Source organism: Diadema antillarum, unplaced genomic scaffold, assembly GCF_040938485.1.
Source record: "Diadema antillarum isolate AM-2024a unplaced genomic scaffold, OU_Dant_1.0 seq00001139_RagTag, whole genome shotgun sequence".
Lineage (NCBI taxonomy): Eukaryota > Metazoa > Echinodermata > Echinoidea > Diadematoida > Diadematidae > Diadema > Diadema antillarum.
This window is the reverse complement of record NW_027271951.1, coordinates 348026-369516: the sequence shown is the minus strand read 5'-3', so window position 1 is coordinate 369516 and position 21491 is coordinate 348026.

The following is a 21491-nucleotide window of genomic DNA, read 5'->3' as shown; positions in this document are numbered from 1 at the left end:
TTCTATTACTCTGAAGGTTCGTTACTCCGAAAGAATAATGGTAAAATAATCCTACATTCTTAGTTCTGAATGATCGTTAATCGAAAAATGATAAAGGAGAAAATAATATTCGTTTATATCCAAACGAAATCAGTTTTGTTATTTCGAACATTCTGCCAGTATAATATCGGAATACAACAATGGCCCCAAAACGGTTAGTTTTCTTACTCTGAAGGTTTGTTATTCCGAAACAATAACGATAATAAACACTAAACAAAAAGTAAGTTCCCCCTAAAACAAACATCAATATTTTATGAATCAGGAACCTTTGGGGAAATCTGAATACAGGATCATGTAGCTGTAGTTCTCGGCTACCTTTCATGTGAAATTCAATGGATATCACTGGGTCACGCTTGAGTGAGCATGACTTAAAGTCAAAATGGTCACTTTTTGAAGTTCACAAGCCCAATTTTGCATTTTTGATTTGGTGATATCGGAAGAAATTTCAATTTTCCAGGATAAAAAGACATGCAACGTATAATTTATGTGCTTGTTATCATAACATGTGACTTGTGCACAAAATTTCACGGTTGAGTGAACATGGGGTGAAAATTACCAAAATGGCCGATTTGACATGTTTCTCGCAGTAATTTCTACCAACTGAGATTGCATTCGGGTGTTGAACAGTTTTTACACACAATTCATGTAATTTCACGGTTGAATGAGCACATTAAAAACAAAGAAAAATAACAATTTAAATTGTGCAGTCAGAATTTCGATAATTTTGCGCACTGAAATCAACTGTATGATGCTTTTTTATATTGTGTCAATACCCAAACGCATATCAGTGACCACCTGACATTTCAGTAGCGCTTCAATAAGCACGTAAGCCAGGAAACCCTTTTTTTAAAACCTACATAATGAAAAATTGGCAGTTTGGCCATAATCCCCATGGTAAGTTCATGTGAAGAGGAGGAATTTATGCTTTTGAAAGCTAACAATGGCTTTTGCATGCAATGTGGTTTATTTTACGGTTGAATAGCCACATTATGAAACAATGAGTTATCTAATTAAAACCATCCAGCAGGTGTTGCATTGATCTTCTGCATTTAAAATCAACTGAAAAACATTTCATTATTGCGTTTAGGACCGATATAAATGTCTCAGTGATCCTTGGCATTCCTTAAAAATTGTACACGTCAAAGGGTACATGGTGCCGGAAACCCTCCTTACAATCCATGGTTACCTTTGATTAAATATTGAAGTATTCGTGCGGAAATTGGTGTGCCTTTAGTTTGATGAAATCCCCTTGTTGGAGCAGAGATGAGAAATTATGCAAATTAAATCTTTGGGCCTTTGTTCTCGCTACTGAATACTAATTTTGGCATTAAGTTCTTGATCTTTGTAAAGTCATGAAGTCATGCATTAAAGGGGATGGCTAGTAACTGATCAGTGGGAATCAGTGGGAATGCTGAGGGATGATTGTTCCAATCCTTGTGGGATTCATTTAAGAGTACATTATATATCTACTGTTGTGTGAACATTTTTTACTTCAGAACGGTCTCATATTCAAGTAATGTGCAGATTAATGCCCCATCACTGACCAGGGACGCTTACCTGGAAGGCATTAAACTGCACATTACTTGAATATGAGACCGATTCTGAAGTCAAAAATGTTCACACAAGATAGATATATAATGTACTCTTAAATGAATCCCACAAGGATTGGAACAATCATCCCTCAGCATTCCCACTGATTCCCACTGATCAGTTACTAGCCATCCCCTTTAACTCATAGGGAAAATAAATGCAATTAATCATTGACATGGTACCAAATCTCACTTTTGTTCAACATCAACATCCTCCCGTGCTGCACATATGCATGAGAGTCTGGAGACAGATATGATTATGGTGAGAAACATGTAGGGGCCTTTGTTGTTCATGTGGTGTTGATGATTGTGACGGTGATTATAGTTACTTAAAATGTTGGTTGACTATTATGCGATCGTTATGGCAATATAACACAGATTGGGGAGCATCTGCACTCACTTGTTAGGCTCTATCCACTGACACCGCTGAGAACGTCTTCAAAACTAACCAAATGTAAATCTTATGGGAATTTTAGCCACGAAAATGGTTTTGACCTGAAAGGGTAAAAAAGGGTTTTCCAGCCCCACATGCTCATTGAAGCATGAATAAAATGTCAGGTGATCACTGTATGCACAGTGGTATTAAATACAATACAAAAGCATTAAAACAATTGATTTCAGTGCGCAAAATTATCGCAATTCTTACTGCACAATTTAAATTGTCATTTTTCTTTGTTTTTAATATGCTCATTCAACCGTGAAATTACGTGAATTGTGTGTAAAAACTGTTCAACACACCAATTCAATCTCAATTGATAGAAATTACTACGAGAAACATGTCAAATCATAGTAGGCTTGCTAAGGGCGAAAAAAGGGGTGATCGCTGCATTTTATAGTACAAATGTCCTATTTGGCACACATGTTCCCCTGTACAATTGGAATTTTTTCATTTAAAGAGACAATCTATGCAAATAAGCCTTAATTTGCATAATTTATGCAAAAATACATATAAAAATTATTTTAAAATATATGTGCATCCAGCGGAAATACCTAATTTGGTATAAATATTCTATAGATTATGTGGAAACAATTCCTGCAAAAATTGATTTCATACCTATGTAAATTAACATAAAATTTGCAGAATTATGCAAGTTATTGTGCAAAAATCTGCATTTTTCAAAGAATTTCTCAGCTATTAAGCACTGGATCTTGTAGTACAAAGTTTGAACCTGGGATGGATGTTCCTTGGGTCAAAAGTAAATGATTCATCTGAAGAGACAAATTGTCTGTATGAAAACAACCTGTTATTTGCATAATATGCATGTCAATACTTACATATGTATAAATAATCAGAACAAACAAAAAGCCTTAATGAAGCTTTAAAGAAACTCCCCTTAAATCTCATCCTACATAGATTTGACCCATTAGAAACACTTTATGAAATAAAATGAAAAAAGAAATTGAATTTATTGAACCATCATTACCAGCTAATTTACATAATTACTAAAGAAAGTAAAGTAAAAACATTATTTTTAAAGTTTTCTTACAGTCAAAGAACTGCATTTTATAATAGAAACTACGGAAGTAGTATGCATTTCCTTTAGTCAAAAGGAAATGGTTTGTAATATCAAAAGACTATTTGTCTATGCAAATACCACCTAATTAGCATCTTATGCATATTAATACCCGAATGTACCAGAAGTCAATGGTCAAGGTCGACTTAAGAAATTGTATCATTTTACGCGATAACTCGAGACTAGACTATGCAAATTTCACCAAACCTGGTCCAAAGATGATGTATGATGGGGCAAGTGATTAAGCAGTTTTTGAGTAGAATCAGCAAGAGGTCAAAGGTCAAAAAGTTCAAGGTCAATGCTAAAATATAATTGTTTTTCCCATATCTATGCAACGTCTGAAGGTACTTTCTTCAATCTTACTAACTGCATACAATGTACTACCAAAATAAGATTCTCCAGAGAGTTTCAGGTCAAGAGGTCAAAGGTCAAATTTCATGTGAAAGTGTTTAAATTTCACTTTTTTTCTATGTATCTCGCAAATGGTTCAAGGTGTCTTCATGGAACTTGGTACTGGCAGGGATTTTCTTGGGAATTTAGGGGTCATTTTTCAAAGGTCAGGGGTCAAAGATCAAGGTCAATTGAGCCCTCAAAATTTCACTATTTCCCTCATGTTTTTGCAATGCTTGTAGGATTTCTCTTGAAACTTCATATATACATGTATTATGTAATGGATATTCTTTGGGAAATTTCCTGCCAAAATGTCAAAGCTCTGATAAAAGTGCTATATTTCACTTTTTCATTCATATCTTGAATGTGAATCAAGGTGAGATCATGAAACTTAGTACATATTTGTGCATGTTCTACCTGACAGTGATACCTTTGTTTATTATCGAAAAAAAAAAATGTTAAGCCCTCCTCTCTCAAATGTTTTTGTTTCCTCTTGATAAGCAGGAAAGGACATGAAATTCAGTGACATGGTATAGTCATCACCGTCATTACATTTAATGTATGGGTCGCATGGAAGTTAATTTTGATGCACACATGTATAACCTCTGACATTCTTTATACCTTTTACATTTTTACCTACATGTATTTCTTTTAATTTAACCTCTGACATCTTTACACTAAACCAGTTAACATAATTATTTTTTGGAAAAAGCTTCAAGATCATGTAGGTCATGATCATCTATACAGGTACAACGTATTAGCTGATATGTGGTGGAATATAACATTCTTTGGACCGCCAGGGAGTTACATTTTCCCAAGGGAAAACAATCACAACCAGGGAGAAGATGACATTTACGATTCACGTAAAAAGTAGCCTGTGACGATTTGTTGACAAATCACATCCTAGTAATTGTAGAAGCCATCGAATTAACTCTTTTATGGCTATGGAAATATTATTTCTGCTTTGATTTATGGTTGAAATTGACTGTTTTTTAAGTCAGAGACTGAGATTATTTGACTTAAAGTACATGTATAACATCTCCTTTATTGTTCACATGACAAGTTTTGCATGTTATTGCCATATCAAAATGTTATTGTGTATAAATTTCCTAGCATAGTTCCCATGCAATATAGCAGCTCATAGTATACTGAGTTAACATTTTTTTTTTACAGAAACAGACTTTGTTTCTCCATCAAGCTTGTAAGTTCTTAATGTGTGCAGCTACCCTTGCATCCACATAATTTGCACAATCAGTTTGATGTAAAAAGCCTCTTATTCGCTTGATTGCCTGGAAAATACAATGAAAATTAGACTTCACTCACTATGGTAGTATTTTTTGTAATTATTTTCTAACGATGACCTCAGTTGTGTACTGTTTGCAAGGGAAACACAGTCCTTTTGTAAGCAATATTGTTCCAATTTGCATCTGTTCATGTAGGCTCTACTGTGAGATTTGCATAATCATATTTAAAGAGTGTCACTATCGACTGTTATTTTTTTCCACCCTGCAAAGCATTTATGCAATGAGGGAAAGTTGCTAGCAAAAATCATTTCAAAGATCAATATGTTTTGAAATTTCACGTCTGGTTTACTTATTTACATAATTTATGCTTAAAATGCCTAAGTTAATTTAACAATATGGAAACAATTTAAGCAACTGAAAAGTGTTGCTGTGAGAATATTGTCTTATTCTATTAGCTTTTTGGATATTAAGTTCAAAGCGATTTAAGACATTATCACGTTAAGGTTTATTGTTTGTTCTGATTATCTGTAGATGTGTAAATATTGATATGCATATTATGCTAATAACAGGTTGTTTTCATACAATTTGTCTCTTCAGATGAATCATTTACTTTTGACCCAAAGAACATCCATCCCAGGTTCAAACTTTGTGCTACAAGATCCAGTGCTTAATAATTTAGAAATTCTCTCAAAAATGCAGATTTTTGCACAATAACTTGCATAATTATGCAAATTTTATGTTAATTTACATAGGTATGAAATCAATTTTTGTAGGAATTGTTTCCACTTACTCAATAGAAATTTTTTTTGCAAAATTAGGTATTTCCGCTGGACGCACATATATTTTTAAACGATTTTTATATGTATTTTTGCATAAATTATGCAAATTAAGGCTTATTTGCATAGATACAGATTGTCTCTTTAAATGAAAATTTTTCAATTGCCCTAGGGAACATCTGTGCCAAGTAGGACATTTGTACTAAAAAATGCATTTACCCCTTAGCAAGTCTACTATCAGCCATTTTGGTAATTTTCACCCCGTGTTCACTCAACCATGAAATTTTGTGCACAAGTCACATGGTACAATAAAAAGCACATAAATTATACGTTGCATGCCTCTTTATCCTGGGAAATTGAAATTCGTTCCGATATCACCAAATCAAAGTTGCAAAATTGGGCTTGTGAACTTCAAAAAGTGACCATTTTGACTTTAAGTCATGCTCAGTGTTTTCGTACTCTAAGGGTCTGTTTATCCGACAGAAATAGTAATGATAAAATAATACATTGTAGATTCTTTATTCTGAAGGTTCATTAACCGAAAATTAAATAAAGAAAAATGTCCGTAAACTTCAAAACAAAATCAGTGTGTCATTTCGAACGTTTTGCCAGTGAAATTTCGGAATAAAACGACTGTCCAAAAACAGTTGCAGTTTTCTTACTCTGAGGGTTCGTTACTCCGACCGATTAATGATAAAATAATACTATCATAGATTCTTTATTCTGAAGGTTTGTTAATCCAAAAAAATTGAGAAAAAATGTCCAATCATTTCACAACGAAATCAGTTTTGTTAATTCGAACATTCTGCCAGTGAAATTTCGGAATAAAATGACGGCACAAAACAGCGTGTTTTCGTACTCTAAGGGTCTGTTACTCCGACAGAAATAGTAATGATAAGATAATACATTGTAGATCCTTTATTCTGAAGGATCGTTAATCCAAAAATGATTAAGAAAAAATGTCCGTTCATTTCACAACGAAATCAGTTTTGTTAATTCGAACGTTCTGCCAGTGAAATTTCGGAATAAAATGACGGCACAAAACAGCGTGTTTTCGTGCTCTAAGGGTCTGTTACTCCGACAGAAATAGCAATGATAAAATAATACATTGTAGATTCTTTATTCTGAAGGTTCGTTAACCAAAAATTGAATAAGGAAAAATGACCGTAAATTTCAAAACGAAATCAGTGCGTCATTTCGAACGTTTTGCCAGTGAAATTTCGGAAAGACTGCCCAAAAACAGTTGCAGTTTTCTTACTCTGAGGGTTTGTTACTCCGACAGATTAATGATAAAATGATGCTAGATTTGTTATTTTGAAGGTTCGTTAATCCAAAAATGATTAAGAAAAAATGTCCGTTCATTTCATAACGAAATCAGTTTTGTTATTGTTTTCGATTACAAACCTTCGAAGTACACTGTACTCAGTAATGAATCGTTTCATTTTATGATTAAACAAACCTTCGGAATAATGACCATCATTACATTTTTGTATGATATCTCTTTGATGTCACGGCCAAACTACCGCAGTATACCCAGAAAGGAAAGTGCAACGATGACATGTCCCGAAAGTTCTCGATCACTTCTCGCGCATCTGCATGCAATAGGCCTACCACGTGGTCGAGCAGACGGCGAGAAAGCAAAAACACTATGGGTATACATGGCGCGCGACGGCTAATTATTGCAACAGTGAAACAGGAAAGGCCTAAAAGAAATCGGAACCTTCACCATCGGCACCAACGTCTCTTTCATTTATTATTCAGGAACTGCCGCCAACAAAAGGTATGGAGTTTCTGCATTGTTTCTGTGAGAATATGCCCCTCACAACGTTCATTACATCTCCGTGAAAATGTCGCATTTAGTAGCATTTTAGCGGCGATTTATCTGTGTTGTATTGAACATTAGCGAAGGCTTCCGCGCTTCAGCTGGGCGAGCGAGAATGCCCTACTGTGCTACCACAGATTGTATAGGCCTAGAGTTCTGTGTGTGCGACCTGAGCCTGTGAGCTGGCGCGAGCTGTATATAACCCGTATATATCGTGTGCGTGTGTGTGTGTCCAAGAACGATGATAGAGCTTTCGCCACCGAAGCGGGAGTCCAGTGCGCAAACGCTGATGTTGTCGTTTGTCTTTTGTTTTTCTTTGTTTTTTTGTACCGCTCTCGACGTCAACACGGAGGAGGAGCGCGGACGAAACCCGAAAAAAAAGACACCCTCTTGCTGCCGATGGCACCGGTCTCGGGGGCCCGGAGCCGGCGGCTTTGGAGGAGATAGCCGCAAAAAATAAAGCACGGGAAGGCATGGGGGCGATCCTTACGCGATTATAATATAGGATAAAACTGCCAACATTGAAGCAAAAAGGGCATGCACTGTCACCATCACATAAGCTCATTTTGTGTATAATGAAACAGGCAAACTTGAGGAAAGAATCAAGACTGACAGATCTATACTGGAAGTGACTGGAACTCAGAACTGAGGCGCAGCGTGGCTTTTAAACCCACATGTACACTTACCCATGAGCAGTATCCATGTGCATGCTATAGACTTTTGATGTAATGGAATTGTGGGGTAAAAAAGATATTGCAAAATTTACGTGTAATCAACCCTTAATGCTTTATGTGCCACGTTTGTACCTCCGACTCAGTCGACGGCGAGCCAACTTCGAATATTCTGCTCAACAAACAAAGCCACCAAGACCGATTGATAAACCGCTAAACACTGCTAATCCCGCGGCACAATGAAAGCATTTCTCGTGCTTTTGTTCCTCTCATATACGGCTTGCATTCTATGTGGTGATCGACTATCAAGCGATGTTCCCAACTAGATTTGCTCGTACATTCTAAGTTTCTGTCACCATTTAATGTGCAAAAGTCATGCATTTACAGTAATGTAGCAACAAGTCATTCAAAAGAAAAATTGAAAATAGAGACGTCATACAATTTATATTGAAACAAAGCTTGGCATTCCTCTTTAACTTTGCCTACTATTATGCCCATCTTAACAGAAATTTATAGAAGTTATACAAATTGGAAAAACAGAATTCTTTCTCAAACCATGACTACCTTCGTGTCTAAGAATAACGTGGCACACAGGGGGTTTCCACCATGGCACATAAAGAGTTAAATCACCATGCAGCTTCATGAAAATGATGAAAAAGTGGTAACAAATGGTTATTGTACATTTCATCATTCCTAAGGTTCCTTATGCTGAAGTGTTGTTATTTCAAAGGTGTGACCAAAGATTTGTTAATCTGAAAATTGATAAGGTTTGTTATTCTGAAGGTTCATCAGTCTGAAAAAGTTCGTTATTTGGAAGGCTTTCAACCTGATAATGAAATATGGTTCTTAATTCTGAAGGTCATTTCATTTTCAGACTAACAAAACTTCAGAATAACCTAACCAATATACCAATTGACGAACATCTGCGTAGACCTATGCGAAATTTTTGTGGTGAGAGAATTATGATTATCCATAGGGATATATCTTATATACGAGAGGAATATCTCACCTTTTGCTTATCTCTTCACTTGTGCTGTATCCTCTTGATGCAGCCACCCATTGCCCGAAAGGAAAAAAAAAAGAAAAAAAGGACCGCGAGCAAGACTAGCGTGCCCCCTAACCTCAGTCCCATCAACCCCTAACACTTCCTCCCATAACTGGAAACAAAAACCAAAAAAAAGTAAACCAACCACCACAAAAAAAGGGGGGGAAGGAGTGAGGGAAGCTCAAGTGGTGAGATATTCCTCTTGTTTATAGGATATATCCCTATGGATAATCATAATATACTACTAGGAATATCTCTTAACTTGTGCTGACTGGCACAGATACCAGGTTAATGCAAAGGGGGCTTGGAAACGAAAGAAGGAGGAGTGCTTGTGTGAGGACATCCAGGGACCAGAGTTGGGAACAGAGGCGGCTTTTGCAGACATTAGAAAGGCTGCTTACCACATCCTTAAGACAGCAGGAGATGAAGGAGTTTGGGTTCAACCAACAGGCTGTGTTTTGGATCTCCTGTAAGCCTGCCCCATTAAAGAGAGCCAACGAAAAGCTGAGAGCTCTTGTGTCATGGGCTCGAAACGAGTCTGCAAAGATGGCCGCTGGGCCAGTCATCTTGATGCAGTCAACTAACCAACCAGAGATGGTAGCTGGTGAAACAGGGCCAAATGGAGCCATGGTCAAGACAAACGAGAACGAAGCCCCTACGAGTTTTGTCTTGATTGAGGAGAGCGAGGAAAGCTACAGCAGGAGTATCTCCACCCGTTTCGAGGACTCTGTCTGATTTTTAGCGACAAAGCCTGGCCTGCAGATCAGCCTTACCCCTGCACTTTCCCAGCGAATATGTCCATGATCAAGGCACAAAGTATGCAGAGAGCTGACTCTATGGCCAGAAGCAATGGCAACCAGGAACATCGTCTTCAACATAAGGTTCTGAAGGGAAGATTTGGCCAACGTTTAAAAGGGAGTCCTGGCAAGGGACCTAAGAACAGTGGGAAGGCTCCACGCCGGAAGAAAGGATCTTAACCAGGGTCTCTTCAAGAAGAAAGACCACACTAATCTGGTAAGGAAAGGGGAAGTAGATACAGACTTCCCATCGACAAAACCCTTGTGGCAGGAAGTGATAGCTGACCTGTAAGACCTGAATGTAGCAAGAGCAAGACCTTCATCGAAGAGATTGAGCAAGAAATCCGCAACCTGACCTAGAGAGGCAGTAGTGAGATCACAAGATCGCATCTGGCACCACTTCCTGAAATGCTCGAGTCTAGAATCGTAAAGTAGATCGAGATGACTCTCGGAGAGACTCTGCTGCAAACTGCGCCGCTCTTTTAGAAAGGCCTGCCTCTTCTCCTTGTTGCCTGAGAGAGGCCAAAGAGAAAGATGAAGGGTCGTGACGTCGTGATGCGTCACAAACGAGAGGGGTTGCACCAGCAAATTGTGCCGAGGAGGCAGAGCTCTGTAGAAGAGGGAACCATAGTCTCCGAGGTCAAAAGGGAGCTATGAGAAATAGGTCTGCCTCGTCCTGGCAGATCTTCTCAAGGACCCTGGGAAGTATTGCAAAAGGAGGAAATGCGTAGAGACCCTGAAGCGTCAAAGGGAAGGAAAGTGTGTCCACCCTCCATGCTCAATCATCTTTCATCCAAGAACAAAACTTCTGAAGCTGAGCATTCTGAGGGGAAGCACAAAGGTCTATCTCCAAACGAACCAGGAGGGTCGAACAAATTCTCTGGACGACCTGCCTGTGGAGCATCCATTCTGAGGGGAGGGAGCTCCCTCTCATGAATTTGTTGTACTCATGGAGAGCGACAGGGCATGGGACCGCCCTCTTCGTCCCATCTCGCTGCTTGCTATCGACACTTGTCTCTGCTGTAGGATCATCGGCTGAAGAGAGCAGGTTCACAAGATGCTTGTCTAGCCAAGCATAGGCTGAAAGCTGGCAACGCTGGAGCACATTGAACTCACCTTGTACTTTCAGCCTAGGCTCGGCAAATTCAGCATGTGGCAAACCTCGACGGTTGCGACGAACCGTCCCTTGAGCAAGGGTACCCTTCTGCTGGAGGCTCTCGAACAGATCAACAGTGGTGAAGACGTTGTCCATGTTGACCACATGATGGTTCCCCCGAAGCCGTTCAGTCATCTCAGTCACTACACGTGCTGCAAACCCTCTCTCATGCCCTCTTCTCTTTCCCAACATACACCTGAAACTCATTGCAGTATCCACTCACAGGGTCAGCTCTCATCCACACCTTTATCCCATATTTCACCGGCTTGCTTGGAATGTACTGGCGGAATCCGAGACGGCCACAGAAAGCAATCATGGCCTCATCAACTGAACAATTTTGGTGAGGATTGTATTGCTGCACACAGTTTGCCAAAACTTCATTCAACACTTGTCTAACCAAGTGCAGCTTGTCATGATTTGGGTGCTCTTTTGGTAGGTGTTGCATTCGATCGTTAGCATGAAAATTCACTCTAATACCTTCAAAACGCTTCCGAGACATGAACTTAGCAATACGGAGATGGCCAAAAACATCATCGGAACTCCACATTCAGCGCATTTCTGGGAGAGGCATTATGCTGAGGTACAGCCGAATACCACGGTAACACTTGATTTCCGCCACTAACACAGGCTGCCACCTAGGGAGATTTGGATTGGCTTGTCGCTTTTGTGCAGCACACCGATTTGTCTCCTGGACCAAGTGCTGGATCAAAGTCAAAGGAAACAACAAGAAGAAAAAATCCAGCACTGTAGACGTTTCGTTCAGTTTTGTTGTCGGTCCAGGTGGAGGTCCTGAAAAGGACCTCGCCAAAAAAGAATGCAGGTCTCTAGACCACTCCTGAGCGTCAGCTTCTGTGTCACTGTCAGTGTCATTCTCGTCATCATCACCATCACCATCGTCACTCAAACTTTCACCAACATCACTGTCATCATTAGAGTCATTCCCACCGATCTCATCCACCGCAAAACCCTCAACATCACTCTCATCTTCGTCACTCCAACCAAACACATCAGCATATGATTCATACCTCGCAGACATATTGCAGTACAAAAATGAAATGGAGGTGGAAAAATAATAAAACACGAATACGATCGACAACAAAGGCAAATTACCGTAGAAAAAAATATACAGAATATCTTGCACTGAAAACTAACAAGGAGAAGAAAAACTACAATGAGAAATACTACGATGAAAACACGAAGTTTGATGAATGACGGAGACACTTACGGTAGGTAGAAACCCTACATAGAAACAAATGAGTAGGCTACATGTAGGTGCAATGAAAAGTACGATGGTCACACACACACACAACGACGTTCAATAAATCAACCGACACTCGAACAAAAACTCACATCCAAATTGCTGCAAACAAAATAATCACGCAACAAAAAATGGAACACAACACGATCAGATGTACAGCTGTACTCTGAAAATAAAGGATAGAGTGAAATGAATGCAAAAGAGAGAAAAATGAGAGAAATGGACTAAACCCTCAAGAACTTATGTCACACTAACGTAATGCGACACAGCAATGCGCTCGTAAACACAGTGAGTAAACAGGTATCGGACAAGTCTCAACTGCAATCGATAACACGATACCGCGCATAAGAAATCACTGCCGTTGCTGGAGCAACAAAGATGCATGCGCGCTGTAAACATGATTATTGATTAGTTTCTCAGCAGGCTCGAACTCCTGGTAGGTGTTTTAGCCAATAAGAGACATTCTAAAATAGATTTCTATGCATAGATTATTTTTCAGAGTCCCAGTAAGGATCTCTGTGATTGGCTAAAGTCATTCTACAGCTCCTGGCCAAGTCTGAGGTCGTAGGACGCCCTCTTTTGGTCATAAATAATACAACCCACTCTGGATGTGGGGTGTGAAGGGGATGGGTTAAACATGTATATATAAAAAATAAAATACACAAAGGACCAAGTCAATTGTAGGCATAAAGGCGTACAAGACGAGGGACGGGAATTAAACAGAGCTGGGCAGACAAGAGAGCTATCGTTGAAAGCACAGCAAGAAAGGACCCATGGAAGATCAAAGGAACATGAAATATGTGTGAAAGTGAAGTCAGACACCCCAAAAACCCATAAACAACAAAGTTAATTATGGCATTGGAGGCCCGCCATAGGCGAGGACCACACTAATAAAGGCCCGAGTGGCCCGCCATAGGAGGCAGGGCCATGGGGAACTAAGGACACATGAAACATGTATAAGGAACCATGTCAGGGGCTGGGAGACCTCAAGGACAGGGTAAATTACAGCCTGGGTGGCCTGCCATAGGTCTAAGAACGGTAATAATGGCCTCGTTGGCCGCCCATAGGATCGAAAATGGCCACGATGGCCGACCATAGGCTAACTACGCAAGCGAGATTGTAATTCGCGGCTGTAGAGCCTACACGATTTCGTCGGTGTTTCTAGACATCAATAAGGACGAGAAAATCACCAAAAGGACTCCTAAGGCGTGAAAACATGAAAACGTCAAGCGGGAGGAGGAAAACCGTAGCTGTACAATAGGTAGGCAAGGACGAAAAAGGGGAAAAACCTGCTAGAGCGAGGCACGTTCCGAGTCGCGGTGCACACAACACACTTACTGAATGGGGCAGCGCAAACTAAACCACTGAGGTTTAGGGAGGAAAGAAATTCGTGATTTTTCCCCCTTTTCGATGACAAAATGTAACAAAACATCTGCTAATTGAAACAACAATCAAGGAGTAAGAATAAGGAAAGATTTTGCCTGATTGTTGTGGAATCTCGTCGATGTAGACGGATTTTCACGAGCGATCTAGAGAGTGCGTCCGAACAGTATGATGGCGAACGGAAAAGAGGAAGAGTTATGGCGGGTGACAAGTTACATGCGTACCACCCGGGGGACACGGGCGATGTATGGTAGGCCATGTGTGGGCAATTATAGGAAATAATAGCACACTATGACAGATAGGTGGTCGGATGTACTGATAGTAAATCTCTCTACACCCCCTATTCCCACCACCCCCCAAGCCTTCCCAACTATCCATGCAAATCCTGTCTGCTGCTCCACAAATCCTCTCAGCCCACCTTTCCCCCTCCTTAGAACCTACTCCAAGTTCTAGTGAGCCCTTCACCTTCTTGAAAATCCTACATTCACTGTCATCCATGACCCGAACCTCTTCACATTTACTGGAAAAGGCAAAACATCAAAGGTGGAACTGATCATGAAGTGCACAGCTCCGGAGAACATTGACTTGAGGTCATTCCATGACGCCTTCCTCTGCGCCACCCCTTCCAATTGAGTCCACACCCCTTGTACTCCCTGCTTTACAGCCCTGGCAAAGCGTACTCCTCCTCCTTCTCCTTGACTGCCTCCACCACCAAATCCCTCCTACCCTTCCTGCCTTACTTGCTGTACCATCTCACACCCTGATGAAACCCGACCCCATTCAGACCCCCTGAACAGCACCCCACATCTCCTTCCACTTTGCTACTGCTACTGCCACATCTGCAGTCTCCTCAGCCCTCCACTTCCTCCCTGGGTGGATCGCTGGCCTAACTCCTGCTATAGTCTGGTCCTTTGACTCCTTCATCATCATCATCAGCCTAACCTTGCCAGCTTTAAACTCAACCACTGATGTCATAGGCAATTGCAGCTTGCCTGATCTGCAAAACAATGCCAGATCTGTAAGCATTCTCGCAACACCTAACCACTTCTGGTAGTATGAGTTCATCTTCTGTTGCATCTTCTCAACCCTGGACACCGCCACCTCGTACACCTGCTGTTGCTACATGATCCGTGGTAGCAAGCTAAACTGGCAGCACACCTTCGCATTCCCAGGGATGAGCGTCCTGTCCACCATCTTCAGCCACTCCATCACTTTGTCATAGATCTGATCACCTCGATGTCTATCATTCCACTTGCCCTCCTACCATCACCCAAGGCTCTTTACTCCCTGCTCAGTATCCTAAGGTATATACTCTGCCCCATTCTGAAACCCCCTTGCCTGCAACCACCTTTCCCTTCTGCACTGACATTGAGCAGTTCTTCTAGGCCTTGAACTTCATCCACGTCCACACCAACTCCTCTAACCTGTGCAGCCCATCTTCAACCTGGGTCTCATTGCCAGACACAATGATGAGGTTATCCATGAAAGCCCTACCTGAAGGCACAACTACCTCTGCAGCCAGTGTCAACTACCTCTGCAGCCAGTGTCAACCCCTCAATTCTCGAAGCCACACACTGGATAAACACCTCCATCCCTAGCACAAACAGCAGCGGTGAGACTGGGCACCCCATCGGGATGCCAATCTCTACACCTGCCATTGTCGTATTAGTCTGGGTCGTGAATCTCATCCTAAACTGGCTGTAGTAGCTCTGCACCATCTCCTGGATCACCCTAGGTCCCCAGAAAAATTCCAGAGAAAAACTGAGGTAAATGTGAGGTACTGATCCATATGCATTCGCAAGGTCCAACCAGATAACATCCACATCTTCCTCCTCATGTTTGCACCTCTGAATTGACTCCCAAGTCATCTGGACGTGCTCCGTGCATCCAGGGAAACCAGGGATCCCTGCCTTCTGTACAGAGGTGTCCACAAACCAGTTCTTCATCACAAACTCTGACAGCTGCCTCGCTAGGACACTAAAAAGGATCTTACCATCCACATTAAGAAGCGAAATTAGTCTAAACTGGCCAATGGCCTTAGCGTCCTATTCCTTTGGGATATACACCCTTCTGCGGCACACCAGCTGGCTGGAACAATCTGCTCCCACCATAGCACCCTAAGGATCCACCACAACACCTTTCGGACACGAGGACAGTACTTGAACAACTTGTAGGACGAGCCATTCTGCCCAGCTGCACTCCAAGCTTGGGCCTCCTTAACTACCGCTTCAACCTCCCACAACTTCAATTCGCTCAAATCAAAGCTGACCTCAGCTCCTGTGGCCTCAACAGCCCTGGCAACCCAACGAAAGGCTCCTCTCTCCTTTACAGCTTTTCCAGCTCCTCCTTTGACACCTCCAAATTTCCCGATACCCCTTCCTTGAACAGCATCTTTGTGAAGTTGTGCAAATTCCCATTAAACTCCCTCCTCTTCCTCTTCCTTCACTTTTTACACTGATATTCAGCTCTCCTCACATCTGCATACCTCTTCTTCAAGTCCTTATACAGACTCTTCAGACTAGCTCTTTCCCCGTCTGCCTGCCTCCACCTACAGTGCAAGCTCTTCATCTCTGCCCTCAATTGGGCCATCAAACACTATCTCCTCGACTCTGACTTTCCAACATCCCCCTCCACACTCCCTACACCTCCACTACCCACAGGCTTTATCCCAAACTCTTCTGCACACGCCCCATAACACAACTCCTCCAACATACGCATCTTCTTCTCAACACTCCGAACCAATTCCACTTCCAAACTCCCACCAGCTTGATGTCACTTCTCACCGGTGGCCATGCAATCTGCTCCTTCCGCTCGAATACAGCATGTACAGCATGCTGAGGGTCTCCGGCTCTGTGGTCTGAAACCTGACTGGGACCTCCCACTGTCTCACCCAGCTCAGTGCTGGTGCAGTCATGCACTACTGCCACTCTTCCACAGCTCGTTCTTGCCCTGTGAACTGCCACACCTCTCTTCCCCTCAAACCTCTTCCCGCATTCCTCACATATACCCTCTTGGTCTTCATTCACTGCCGTGAGTCAAAGTACCCGTCCTTTCAGATTCCAGCAATATAAACTTGTACAGGAGGCATAACACATGCAAGGATATGGATAAAATTTGAGACTTGTTATTTTCATTGACTTGGCCGATTATTTGACATATGCACAGATGACTTACTCAGAATTGACTATGCATCTTCATTCTACTCTCAGTACTATAAACCTGTTGGGAAGCTCATCACTGATGAAACAAGAGCTATTATAGAAAAGCTATTATAGAATAGAATCCTGCGATCTGATTGGTCGAGAGCTATGTGTTCATTTTTACTGGCCGCACGCTGAGTCACAGTGGTAAACATGTTATCGCGCACTCAGGAAGAGTTCGCGTACTTGTAACAAAGGTTCGCGCACTAAAGCAAGCGTTCGCGCACTCAAGCAAGCATTCGCGCACTCAAGCAAGCGTTCGCGCACTCAGCTTGGCCATGCATCCAGTAAAACCTGATGCATGGCTGGCCATGCATCCAGTAAAAATGGTAAGTACGGGTATGCATGCCCGTTTACGGCAAGCCAAAAGGGAATGCATCCAGTAATTTTGTCGTCGGGTAACACGATAGAAAAATGGGTTTTTGACAAGAAAATTACCCATTCTATAAATCAGATGACGCACATGTCTTTTCGTGCGTCAGTGGGAATATAGTGTGCATGCGGTAACTATGGAATTTAGCCTAAACCCACTCGGCTTCGCCTCGTGGGTTAAGCACTCCATAGTTACTTTATGCACACAATTCCGACTGACGCACTCAGACCTGTGCGTCCTTTGTATACTGAACATATCCTTTGTTCGCTCTTCTGACAACACACACCTTTAATGTTACCTGCAGATAGATGAAATATTTTCAAAGCCATCATCTAATTTTATCTTTGCCTGGAACATACCATTTTTATTTTAAAATCACTATTTTCCTGAAGGTGATTAATACCCCCGCTCCAGCAGCTCAGACTTCTATGAAAAAAGAATTGAACCAGGGTTTGATAAAAGGTTCTGTTTGTGTGTGTGCGTGTGTAGTACATTGTGAGTACCTTGTGAGTTCAATCAGGTCTGCTGTGCTCTTTCTTGTACATCCCAAGTTTATGAAGAAACACATCTACGCACTGTGAAAATATGCTCTTTGCTACATGATACCATATGGTGAGACAGGAAGTAATTACAAAAGTTTTTTTTTTCAGTTAAATCTAATAACTTTGGTTAGCTTAAGGCTATTGCTATGCCTTGCATGTGAAAGCTACATAATCAGATTTAAGAATACAAAAGCAGGGGTCGCACTTAACATTTTTTTAACTAGCCAGGCGGACTACTTAGAATCAATTTTGACACTGAAGCAATATTTTGGCTAGCCAGACGGACTAGTTACTTCAGAATTTTATGATTTTTAGCTAGTCCGACATGATTTTGGGTGGCCAATGGCCAGCGGACCATCGCCAATTTCGAACCCTGAAAAGGTAGTGAGAACCATGAAAAAACGATGATCACCTCTTTTCTTGTTGAGACATCTACACAGCCTTTGCAACTGTAGCTAATACCAAACATGAATATCTCACAAGCAAATTTATACAGTTACAACTTAATACAAGTTATATATCTTACAGGTAATGATACAATCCTGCCTCATACAATACATCTGCATGTTTTCAAGATATGAAACCTCCTAGATACAAATGAAACAAAAGAACAAAATGACTGCTTTGAATATTTAAAGCACTAATATCACATAAGCACAGCACAGAATAAAATGACTCCAAAACAATCATATCACACAAGGATAATTGTTATCAATTTGATATTTCAAGCAAAACTCAAATCTTACGTTGAGCTCATTGCAAAAATCAAAATCAAGCACACGCACACATAAAAAAATAATCACAACAAATTCCAGGCTCAATAGGAAAAAGATGTACAATGAAAAATTGTTCTTATTTTCACAATGCATTTTTGATCTTCTACTATGATATTTCTATACCATTTGCAGTTAGGAATAATCAATCTTACTTTGATTGACTTTACCAACAAAATCATGTGAAACGGGTTGCTAAATATTAATAGTGCACAAATATGACCATCTGTAGATATATTCATTGATTTAAAGAATCAAAATAGTACATAGTTTTATACTTCCGAAGTTCAAACGGTTTGCACTTAAACAAAATCATAATCATTTAGAACTATGTAAAGGAAGATAAACAGAAGATAAAATATGAAAAAAAAAGAAGATACATAGCAAAGAGTGACTTACGCTTTCTCCTTTTCTTGAGTAACCACCTCTTTGGAAATACTTTAAACCTAAAAATGCAAACACAAATTATTTTTTTTTGGTACATTTGAAATACGTCTTTCTCCAATGTCACATTTAACAGGTCTTTCTATACAAATGAGATATTTTCTAACGCCGGAAGATTTGATACCTATTGATAGGAAACATTTAAACATAAGACATAAAGTGAATCTTAAAAGTTCAATGCAAGGTTTTGTTTCTATTTCTCGCAGACTGGTCTCTTACCCAGCAATGACAATTTGTTGCAAGCAGTACAAAATACAAGAGACCCAAAGAGTTTTAAACTAAAGTGCTTGCATGAGTATCTCAAGTTCCCCTTCCAGCCATTTTTGCAGACTGTTACCTGAGGATAACATAGCAAATGAGGCCTGGGGCACATGGTGCCCATTTGCATATTCTCTCACACTGGCAATAATGCCTGCCAAGTTTGTAGGAATCTAACCAAGTATTTAAAAATAAAAAAGAAAATGATCAAAATATGAACACTTGCCCCCAATTTGGTCACACCCCCAAGGAGCCACCCCAGGTTCTGTCATGAAAAGCACACTCCAAAATGTACTTACTCACAGTGATGATTTCTTCTTCTTTTGTTACTGTTAACGTTAATTTTGTTAATGTTATTGTGTTTTCTAGTCTATTTGTATGAGTAGCAAAGTGCGCTTAGAAACGTCAGTATGAAGCGCCATATAAATGCAATTATTATTATTATTATTATTATTTGATCATAAATGGTTCTCAAGAACAATATTTTCAAAAAGACTATAATTGGAAGGTTTTGGAGTGCCCTTAAGGTCCCCAGGGGCATGGTGCCTGCCTGACTAAACATATACTCATCAACCTTCTAGATCGGTGAAAATTTACTATATTCTTATGAAGATAAAAGTGTGAGAACTGGACTTTTATTTGGGTACAGGCCCCAAGGGGGCCACCACTGGATCCAAAACAAATAAACCTGGAAGTATACTAACCAATGTATTTACTGAAAGCATTTCTGGTATTAAAAAAGGTCTTGTTAAAGACTCTCTATATTGGGGCTCTGGGTTTCCTGGGGGGATGCGTGGTGCCCGTATGTTCAAACATATTTTTCATCATCCTAGCAAAAGATGACACCTGCCTGATTTGGTAACAAATTTAACGTGAAAATTTGAAAATTGGCCCCCAAACTGGTCCCCCACTGGGCCAAAACTGGAAAACCTCTGGGTCTGACATGGACAAACTTGCAACTGCACTCACAAATGTATTTACTTATAGGAATTTTGGTCTGATGTCTAGTTTTATACAATTTTTTGTCAGAAGATAATTTAAATTAGGGGTTCCTGGGGGACCCTGAAATGGGAAATGGTGCCCATTTGTACAAATACATCTTCAAGCACTTTAGTGATAATACCTGCTAAGTTTTATGCCATTTACACTGGCAATGCAACTTTTTTCCAACATTGCAAAGTTTGGGTGAAAGGTGCTTAGCAACCTCACAAAATTAAGCCTGAGAAAGATTGCAAATCAGAGTGCAATTTTTCCAACTTCGCGAAGTTTGGTGCAAAGTTTGGCATGTAAATTTGTTCACCGCAGAATCTACATGATTTTTCTAAAGTGACTTTCTAAAATTCTGGTTAAGTGCCCGCACAATCCAAAATGCATGTACGTGTATCATACACAAGTGTAGTGCAGTGTCAAATCAGAATACCTCAATCTATTGTAGCAAGCTTACACATTTTAGCCTTGCTACATTGTTGAATTTGAGAATGCGAAAGGAGTTCAGAAGATTAATGGAGGAGAACAACAGTTCCCACCAAAGTATCAAGGAAACTAAGGTTTTTCCTTCACGTGGAGATCAAGTGAGATTCTCTGCCAAGCCAAAAGTGTTGGAAAAAGCAAGAAGAAGAGAGGGAAAAAGGTACAACTTATAGAGGGAGATGGCAGACATGATGGTGCAGGCGGGTGACACAAGGAATTGGAAACAAATGTTAATAAAGATGGCAAACTTGTACAGTAACATCAATAAATACAACAAGTGGAATGGTAACATGACCACATTACATGCAATCATTATGAGGAAACGCACCAATTCCTTGGATAAGGCCAGCCCTCAACCCACATCCCCTTCAGCCCCAAATTGTTGTCTACAGATGTCATAATGTCAATCTTGATGTCTCACACTGAGCCTGGGGCAGAGCAGATGATCAGTTCTGAAGATGCTAGTAGTTCTTTTTTTTTCTTTTAATTTACCTTTCTTGTTAACGTCTTGTGAACACATCTGTTACACCCTCCCCCCCCCCCCAAAAAAAATGACCCTTTTGCCTTGGCTTTGGACGTAATTCGTAAACATGCATAACTTTAAATTTGTTGACTACGTGTAACTTCAGTCCATGGACAGAATACTAGAATGTGTGTCAGGGTGGGGAGGGGCATTGGGCCCACTCAACAAACTGAGACCCTATTACCTTGGGAATGCTACTGTCAAATGTGGTGGAATTTGTCATG